This window comes from Dermochelys coriacea, chromosome 11, assembly GCF_009764565.3.
Source record: "Dermochelys coriacea isolate rDerCor1 chromosome 11, rDerCor1.pri.v4, whole genome shotgun sequence".
In the NCBI taxonomy this organism is placed as follows: Eukaryota; Metazoa; Chordata; order Testudines; family Dermochelyidae; genus Dermochelys; species Dermochelys coriacea.
The window spans coordinates 15424832-15434915 of NC_050078.2; the positions used below are offsets into that span (position 1 = coordinate 15424832).

Below are 10084 nucleotides of genomic sequence, written 5' to 3' on the forward strand. Positions count from 1 at the left end.
ATAGCCCTGATGCAGCAAAACAGATAAGCACATGCTTAAATCCATTAGTATTCAAAGTACTTAAGATATTTTAAGGCATATGCTTAGGTGCTTTGCTGAACAGGGATCATTTGCAAATCAGGTTTGAAGTGCTTGAGTTTTAACTGAATGTAGTAAATGAAACTTTTGTTCTTCTATTACAAGTCTCTATTGACCAATTTTATTGATTCATTCACTTTTATGTTTTAAATCAATGATCAAACTTTTTAACTCTAACCCAGATTAAATAAGTGGCACCACAAATATGTATTGCACTCAGCATTGCAGTGCAGTCATAATGAGAAGATTAATTGGATTTGGTCTGGGTGTGGGTTGGTGGGGGAAATGCCACTGCTGTACTCCAAAAATTGCATGCAGCATTGAAACACTGAATAACCTGAAATAAGGTAATTCAAAGAATGAGAGAAGATGTATTCCAGTTATTGTAACATGGAGGAATCACTTTTTTAAACTCAATATCTAATGGACATAACGACTGAATTGTGCTCAATCAGGAGATTCAAGCTACAAACCATGCTTAATGGAAATAATAATGGCATAGACAAGTCCACCTTTAAGAGGTGGAATGTAAAATAGTTTGTAAATACAGAATTTGTGATGTGAGAATTAATGATGGCCTCAGCTGGATGTATAGCACTAAATCCTCAGTCACATCAGGGCAGACTTCTTTCTCTCCATTTTTTCCCCCCACTTATCACTGTATTTTGTACAAAAACATTTAAGTTGCCACAGCAGCTGCCTGGGTTCTCTGCACTGAGACTCTGGTGTGGGTCTTAGCCAGATGATCAGTAGATTCCTGATAAGGAGACTTGGTGAATAGTCTCCTTCCAGAGGTCAGGGGTCAGATAACTGTAGGTCCTGGAGATTGCATTAAAGGTGGCTTTAGCAAAGTTGCCCAATGCAGTACAACCCCTAGCTGAAGTCCATTAATTCCAGCCATCATCAGTTTCTTTGGAACAGGGGCAGATACAATTCCTGTACCATGGGGTGCTGGGATCAGATGCACCAGAACAGACTCACAACAACCAGTAACCTTGGCAAGCCTCATACTGTACCTTGCAATCTTGTTACACCAGTAGCCTCGTCATACTGGTACAACGGGTAGTTTAGCCAAGATTGCCCCACGAATAGCAGTGGCGACTTCCTTGGAGCATTTTATACCAAGGCTGACATAACCGTTGTAGTCATCACTAGCTACAAAAGCCTTGAACCCGGTACATTGACCAGCACGAGTCTGTTTCTGGACAGGCATGGTCTTCAGAACCTCATCCTTCAGGGAAGATACCAGAAAGAAGTAGATTTCTGATTCCTTTGATGCAGGGCAGTTATTTTCCTTTCTGTTTCTGAATATCCTTCAAGGACAGTCAAGGTCTACTGTGTAATATTTCATCACTTATTCTCTGTCAGACCCCAAAGCAGTTTTAGACATAATTTATGGGTATGATTTATAAATCAGAACACCTGTCAAAACACAACACTAAAAACGTAAATTTTTAGAAGTGTAAAGAGGGACAAACCACATATAGAACAATGCAATTTCAGGCTTGTTTGTTTGCAGAGGCTTTTAAAGATGGCCTTTGATGCTTGTTTTCCAATAGTCTTCATTTTTATTGGCCCATCATGCAGTACAAGCTTTTTTTCTAAAAGCCACACTTATTGAAATCTCCTAGTTATAGGAAAGCAGCATATCTTTTAATATCTAGTAATTGTCCTGAAAATTCCCTTACCTAGTTAAAAACTGCTTATCCTCCATGACACAATATTAGACTTTAAGGTCAGAAGAAATCATCATGATCATCTAGTCTGACCTCCTGCACATTGCAGGCCACAACCTCACCCACCCACTCCTGTAAAGAAATACCTAATTCTGAAAAAAGAAAAGGAGGACTTGTGGCACCTTAGAGACTAACAAATTTATTTGAGCATGGGCTTTTGTGAGCTACAGCTCACTTTATCGGATGCATCAAGGTCTTTTGTGTAATATTTCTTCGCTTAGTCTCTGTCAGATCCCAAAGCAGTTTTAGACATAATTTATGGGTATGATTTATAAATCAGAACACCTGTCAAAACACAACACTAAAAACGTAAATTTTTAGAAGTGTAAAGAGGGACAAACCACATATAGAACAATGCAATTTCAGGCTTGTTTGTTTGCAGAGGCTTTTAAAGATGGCCTTTGATGCTTGTTTTCCAATAGTCTTCATTTTTATTGGCCCATCATGCAGTACAAGCTTTTTTTCTAAAAGCCACACTTATTGAAATCTCCTAGTTATAGGAAAGCAGCATATCTTTTAATATCTAGTAATTGTCCTGAAAATTCCCTTACCTAGTTAAAAACTGCTTATCCTCCATGACACAATATTAGACTTTAAGGTCAGAAGAAATCATCATGATCATCTAGTCTGACCTCCTGCACATTGCAGGCCACAACCTCACCCACCCACTCCTGTAAAGAAATACCTAATTCTGAAAAAAGAAAAGGAGGACTTGTGGCACCTTAGAGACTAACAAATTTATTTGAGCATGGGCTTTTGTGAGCTACAGCTCACTTTATCGGATGCATCAAGGTCTTTTGTGTAATATTTCTTCGCTTAGTCTCTGTCAGATCCCAAAGCAGTTTTAGACATAATTTATGGGTATGATTTATAAATCAGAACACCTGTCAAAACACAACACTAAAAACGTAGCTCATGAAAGCTTATGCTCAAATAAATTTGTTAGTCTCTAAGGTGCCACAAGTACTCCTTTTCTTTTTGCAAATGCAGACTAACACGGCTGCTACTCTGAAACCTAATTCTGAGTTACTGAAGTCCTCAAATCATGATCTAAAAAACTTCAAGTTACAGGGAATCCATCCATTTATGCTAGTTTAAACCAGCAAGTGACCTATGCTGCAGAGGAAGGTGGAAACCCACCCAGGTCTCTGCCTTTTGGTTAGGCTAAACAAGCCAAGCTCTGTCTCCTTTTCATAAGGAAAGCTTTCCATTCCTCTGCTCATCCCAGCTGTCCTTCTCTCTACCTGTTCCAGTTTGCATTAATCTTTCTTAAACCTAGACCAGAATTGCACACAAGTCCAGATGAGGACTCATCAGTGCCTCTCATAATGGTGTAAACCCTTCCTTGTTGAATACCTTGATCCAGCAATGCACTTAAATCAATGGGACTGTTCTCATATTTATGTCAAACTATGTTAGGCAAAGATTAACTTCCAGTTGAATGCAAATGCTTGTTTAAGAGGCTTCTTTATTGCAAAACTCTGTATAGAAAACAGAAAAGCTATTAAGAAGAGAATTATCATGCATTCTGTTGGTCGAGATGTGAACTTTTGAATGGGTGATGGGTAAACATGACATTTGGTTGGTATTATAGCACTGTCATAGTTTAAGGGTCTGTCAACACTTTCTTTCTGAACAGAGGCTAATTTCAACAGGAAGGTTGTGTATTTCAAGCTAGTTCTTGTTCTCTTGGATCTCAAATATTGCCACAGTTTTATTTACAAGTTTGAAATTATGGGACAACAGCAAACGTATTTGTTTCCTACACACACTTGTGCTGCACTCTAAACTATCAACTGGTAAGTTTATGTAATGACACTTTTCACATCTTAAGTTTTTTTTTTTTAAATATACTATTTTGCATTAGAAAGGGACCATAACATTTGATTTTTTTCAGATTACTAAGGATACTTGAAGTATATTAACTACTTTTCATATGTATTTTACTAGGGTACATTTCCTTTCCTTATCTGCAAAAAAAGTCCCATTAACTTAAATGGAAGTAAATTAAACATCAGGAACACCAACTTATTTTGTATTTTGAATCCACGGTACCCAAGCTCAGGAACTATTATGGTCTTGTGTACTATGAATAATGCATGCAGCCATTATATAGCTCATTGTGGAAGCAGAATGTACAGTTTTATTAAACATTCACCAGCATAATCATGACCATTCTGAATGTTGAACTGCCAAGAAGTTCAGAGACCTTGGTCCTACTACTGGATGCAATTATTAGAACTCATGCATATAGTAGTATTCTAGTTTGTTGGTAGTGAGTGCTATAGTTAAGGCTTAGTTCCGGTTACCCTTCTTGGAACTTCGTCAAGCAAACTCCTTTTAAATTTCCCACAGTAGGCTCCAAAATTGATTATTTTAACAAAGTAGGAATAAAGTAGGCTCTGCTATTTTTGACTTGTGCAAATGTGATTTTAAAAATGGCACTTTTTACGTGTTCCAATTTGGAACTTTTTATGCCTACAAAAGAGTTAAAGGTAGGAATGTCAAGATCAGCTTGTTATGGGATCACTTATTCTTAAAATCCAGGCTAAAAATATTTCAGCTCAGAAGTTTTTAATATTTTCAGAATGTTCATACCAGACAGCTCGAACACACACTTGAGGAGGCACCACAATGTAAGCTGAGGAATGGTTTTTCATGTTATGTAAACCCCAACTGAGCCCTATTTTGAGGGATTAAGTGAATTTTAAATGGTGATATATAGGCCTTGTACTAGTTCCCTGCAGAGAGGTGACTGCCACATTGAAGGAAATTCAGGTGAGTTACAAAGGGACTCTGAAAGCAGGTGGTAAAGCAAGGGCTTCTAGGACCAAAGTTAATTATTAAAGGTTCTGCTTTCCCCTCTTATTACTCTGTACTCCCTGGAGTTACCAGAGAGAAAGTGCAGGCTGGATTAGTCCACACAGCATCTTGATGTGACAGACTAGAGCACTATACAGTCACCTCTTGACTGGCCATGCATAGTTCATAGTGGCAGGATACGTGTGAACTGACTGGTCTATAGTGCACTTTGACATACTGTTTGTATGTGGTAGCAAGGTCCACTCAGCAAGTTGGTACAAAGTAGGCTGGAGCACTGTAGATTTACCTGGCTTATCTACAGAGTCAGCATGTGGCATGCCCTTACAGTAGAAAGGTGTTTTTTTGTTGGGCTGGGAAAATAATTCATAATCACTTAGTCAACAACCATCCCCTCTTTCTGTTTGTCTGGAAGCATGATAGTCTCAAAGTTTGTCAATTATATGCTGAATACGTTCAGCATTCAGTGAGTATCTGAGGTTCAAAATCTGTGCTGACTGGTTATATAAATTCCATGGTATTGGGTTTATTCTGACCCTGGCCAGCTCTACAGTTTTTGCCACCCCAAGTGGTAGGGGGGAAAAACTGCCACTGTGGACAGCAAAGGGGCTGTTGCCAAATTGCCACCATCGCAGAAACACTGCCACCCCTTTCTAACTCCTGCCCCAAGTACCTGCTTGGAACGCTGGTGCCTGGAGCCAGCCCTGATTTTGACTGACTATGCTGTTGTGCATTAGTTACATAAAATAAATATCTGTGAAATTCAAGTTTTTCTTGTGGAGATTCTTGTATAGAAGGGGAAATCAGTGTCTTTGAGGTGGGAGGGAATTTTCAAAGTTCTGTAAAGTGGTGGTTAATGGTGGAGAGAACACTACAGTGGGTTTGGGGGAAAAGGAAATTTTATTTTTAAATGGATGCATTTGTCTTGAAAAACTTCCATGATTCTTTCCAAGTCACTATTGAAAACATTCCAAAATAGTTATAGAAATGTTTAGCTTCAAGTTTTGAGTTCAATAACTTTTCAGCTTTTATTTAAATTTTTTTAAAAGCAGAACACGTTGTTTTTTTTTTTTAAAAACATTGTTTTGATTAGGGTTGGGTTAAAAAAATTGATCCACTTTAGTGAACATTGTCTTTTGCTGTAATTCTCTGTAGGGCAGCAATCACATGTCTAAGGGAACTAGCTAGTTGTGTCAAAGGTAGGTAGAAAAATTCTGTTCAGCTTTTCAGGGACAAACTGTCTTGCCTTTCTCTATGCAGAAGATTGTGGTGTGTGAGTGGTTTGTTTTAAAGATGCTTATGGCACCAAAAAGTTGCTGAAGTGGTTGCTGTTATAGATTTTTTTTTTTCATGCCAGAGGGGACAATTAGATCACTTACTCTGACATTCTGTATAATGCTAGTCATAGAATTCTATCTAGTTGCCACTATTGAACCCAATAAACTTGTTGGACTAACGTGTGTCATCCAGACAGAGGCTTCCAGTCTTGATCTGAAGCCACCAAGAGGTGGAGAATCTACCACTTTTGATGGTCTTTCATTGATTAAATTACCTTTTCCTATTACAACTAAGTCTTATCTCTCATTTGAATTTGTCTGGCTTCTGCTTCCTGCATTGGCTCTTGATTTGCCTTTCTCCTTTAGATTTAAGCTGTAGCTCACGAAAGCTTATGCTCTAATAAATTTGTTAATCTCTAAGGTGCCACAAGTACTCCTTTTCTTTTTGCGAATACAGACTAACACGGCTGCTACTCTGAAACCTTTAAGTACACAGTAACAATCTACCAGAAGAACTCTTCTGGGAGAACATTAGCATGGAAGGCTGCTGAGGTTGCTGTATATCCTTCTGGCAGTGATGGATAACTTAGGATTTACCATTTTATTTTATCACTTGTAGGTTAACAAACTTTGACCCTTGAAGAGCAGGGTCATTAATTTCAGTTGAAATACAGTCTCCTGACCAGGATGTTTGCCATGTCTATTTTGTCTCAGAGCAATCATTTATAATGTGTCAAGTTTGGTTTGATGGCTAAGAGGCATCACGTTAATTTAAAAAAGAAATCAGGAATCGGGTGATCTCTGCTTTTCTTTTTGAAGACTGACTCCTCTGTACCTTTTTGAGTTTGTGTACACTGTAGGTACAATGCCTCCCAGCCCAGGTAGACTCATGCCAGTTCCACTTGAGCTAGCATGCTAAAAGTAGCAGTTTGGATGTTGTGGCACTTGGGTCACTAGCTGTGCTGTCACAATACTGCAATGTTCATACCTCTATTTTTAGTAATCTAGCATAAGTCTGTCTACCCAGGCTGTGAGACATGCTCCTAGCTGCAGTGTACACAGACCCTTAGTTATGCTGCAATTGTCTAACGTGTCTGGGGTAAGAGCTAGGGAAAGTTCTAGCATTCCCTCATGATACACTGGCTACACTTTGCTATTCGTAAATCTTTGAGGTACATCCTTTTCTAATAGGATGGAAAATTTCTTAATACATGTTGTAACAGTACAACCTACTCACATAGGCTACTTTACAATACTATTCCTGCCCCACCCCCATATTCCTCTGAATGAAACTCTGGCAATCTTTAGGTCTTGCCAGAGGCTAAACCTTCTACTATACATCTTCAGGAACATCTACTGAGCTTGTCTAACTATCACTCTTCTGGCATGTCTGGGCCCTTCTAGCTGACTTGCCCTACCACCTTCATGTGCAGAGAAACAGGATTTAAACAAAAATCCTCATCTTTTCCCCAGTCTCCCTTTCTTTTGGTTTAAAAATCTCAAAAGCACCAGTAGAGTTCTGGGTTTGCATCTGAGCCTCTTTTGCCTTTTCAGTATTTCAGCATTTTCAGTGCTGGCTGGCTTTCTTCGAATGTTTCTCCTGTTTGTCACATGCCTCGCACCAAGCACCCTGTGAGCCAATGAAATTAAAATAATGGCTAATATGATGTGCAGTGCACTCAAATCTGCATTCACCCTTGAGAACTGCATCTCTAACCCTAGATGAAATTTAAGGTTGCTATTGATGTACAAAGAACTAAATCAAGGAGATTCACGTGAACACATACAGTAGTTAAATAACCTATAAAAGCCCTCTGAGATTGTCAGGAGACAGGCCATCCTATTCATATAGGCTGAAATTAACTCCTGTTCAGAGTGTAGGCCAGAAATGATAAAAGCTATTGCACTGGCTTGTTGCACAGGGGTGAATTTCTTCCATTATTGGAGGAAGTTCCCATTGTTAGTGCAGAAGGTGAAATGGCGAGCATTATCTGTATGGGGAAACCATGGTTGGTTACTGTGAAGCTGGTGGTTCCAAATCACCTTGATCTCAGCTAGGTTTTATTAATTCCTCTAATTCATCTGGGTTTCTGGGAAGGCATCTGAGCTTTTTATCCATCAGTCAGGTATACCCAGTAATCTGTGGTGCACTGAAGAGTTACTGAGGTAATGTAAGTGAGCTTGGCTGGCCTGTGAAACACACTAGGCAGGTTTCTTTGTAAGAGCCAAGCTAGTCTGCTAGCTAATTAGAAAGATCTGTCTTAAGATGTTTAGACCTCAATTTAATGCAGCCATCTGAGATGCAGTCCAGCAGGTGCTTTACTTCTCAAACTCTGCCAATGCTGTAGATAACCTTAAATGAGGGGATTAGGTATTTTTCTTGCTGCTTTTACCTGAATTGAATAGTAACCCCAGGTCTCTCTACAGACATTAGCTTTGAAGGAAACACTAAACATTTGGAAACTGTATCAATTTGGGGACCAAATTCTAAAATCTTTCTTTAGGCAAAACTCCCATTAATTTTTAATGGCCCTTTTGTTTATTGACTGACTAATACACAGAACCTAATAAGCACCTGGACAGTAACAGTTGCATGCTTTTAAGTGAAAGGAGGTTTTTGTTTAGATAAAATCTATAAATATGGATGCATTTTCCTAAAGCTAATTAAATTTTAGTTTAATCGGTCCTGGACTTTACTTTACCTTTTTCTCATTTAAGCAAATCTCACTGGAAGCCTTTACTCTTTCAGGTTAATGTTTCTGACGTGACAAACAAGGCAGAGTGAAGGTCTAAGTCAAACTCTCAAACATTTGTTTTAGCTAAGGTATTTCCAAGCTTTAATGGGGGTTGGGAGGAACCCCAACTGATATGCTAATCCACTGTCTAGGACAAGGTTTAGGGGTTTTTGTGTTTCAGTGGTGCCTAGAGGCCTGAACTGAGATCAGGGACTCATTGTACTAGGCATAGAGCAAAATGTTCCCTGCTCCAAAGAGCTTGTATTTGAAAGACAAGATTCTCACAGGGTGAGTGAGAAGAATATGAAATATACAAGCACAGAGGTCTTGCTGTTTCATTCCAAATCTTCCAAAGAAAAAACATTGGAGAGCTGAGTTGATCTCAAGCCATGAAATATGGATGCAAAGTTAGAACATACCGAGATTCAGTGGCTAAGATCTGGGAATCTTAGTTTGCCCCTTATGTCTCTTTGGGGTGGGGAGAATCTGGATTCAGATTTCAAGTAGACAAACTCATGGGTTGGATAGGTGGGTCCATCTCTACCCCTACTCTAAATGTTTTGGCTTTGAAGCTGCTGAATGTTTTCCAGGAATTTTGGGACTGGGGAAAGCCCCCAAGAAAGCAAAACTGCTATGCAAGGTATGTTCCCTGGCTGTAGATGTGTTCCTCCTCGGAGACGAGGAGAGTGAGGTGACATCTTTTATTGGGCCAACTTCTGTTTGGTGAGACAAGCTTTTGAGTTACACACAGCTCTTCAGGACCTCCAACAGAAGTTGGTCAAGTAAAAGATTTTCCTCTAATACACAAGATATAGTCACTTGCAAAGCAGACATACAGAATGGCTTTACATGTGAGGGACCTGGGGCCCAGGTCCATGCCACACAGCAGACTGGGGCAGAGTTTGGAGACCAATCGGGGGATCCAGGATTACACAAATCTAGTGAAAACTAATTCCTATGAATGGATGAGACAGGACACAAGATCTCTTTTCTAGTCCCTTGAAGCTGAGGATTATCTGAGGGTGTCTACACTGTAATAAAAACACCTATGGCTGAACCAGTTGCAGATGCGTTTACTGTAATGTAGACCTACAGTATGGGGCTGTCCTTTGCCCTTAGGGTTTGGGGTGGATTCTGTTGCATTCAACCCTTGACTTATTTCTCTGCACAAAGCCTGTTTACTGAGGTCTTGTTGAATTTCACCCAGGTTTATCTTTAAACAAACTCCTAGCTCTCTTTTCAAAATACCTTATGTGTTGCCAGAGTGAATATTAAGGTGCAACAGGGAAACATAGTCTTGTACTTTTGAGTGACTGGAATATTTAAAGTCATCTACAATATGGAGTCCTTCTGTGTGATCTAAAACCCAATTAACATCTGTTGTGTAGTTTATTCTTCTGGCACCTTTCCAGTTGCTACTAAGGATCTAAGCATGGAA

The 10084-nt window shown here is 39.3% G+C and overlaps 1 pseudogene; it reads right to left on the minus strand.

Annotated features, from left to right (window-relative positions):
- Window positions 1–757: 757 nt before the first annotated feature.
- LOC119863486 lies at window positions 758–2391 on the minus strand (annotated as a pseudogene).
- Between the last annotated feature and the right edge of the window lie 7693 nt (window positions 2392–10084).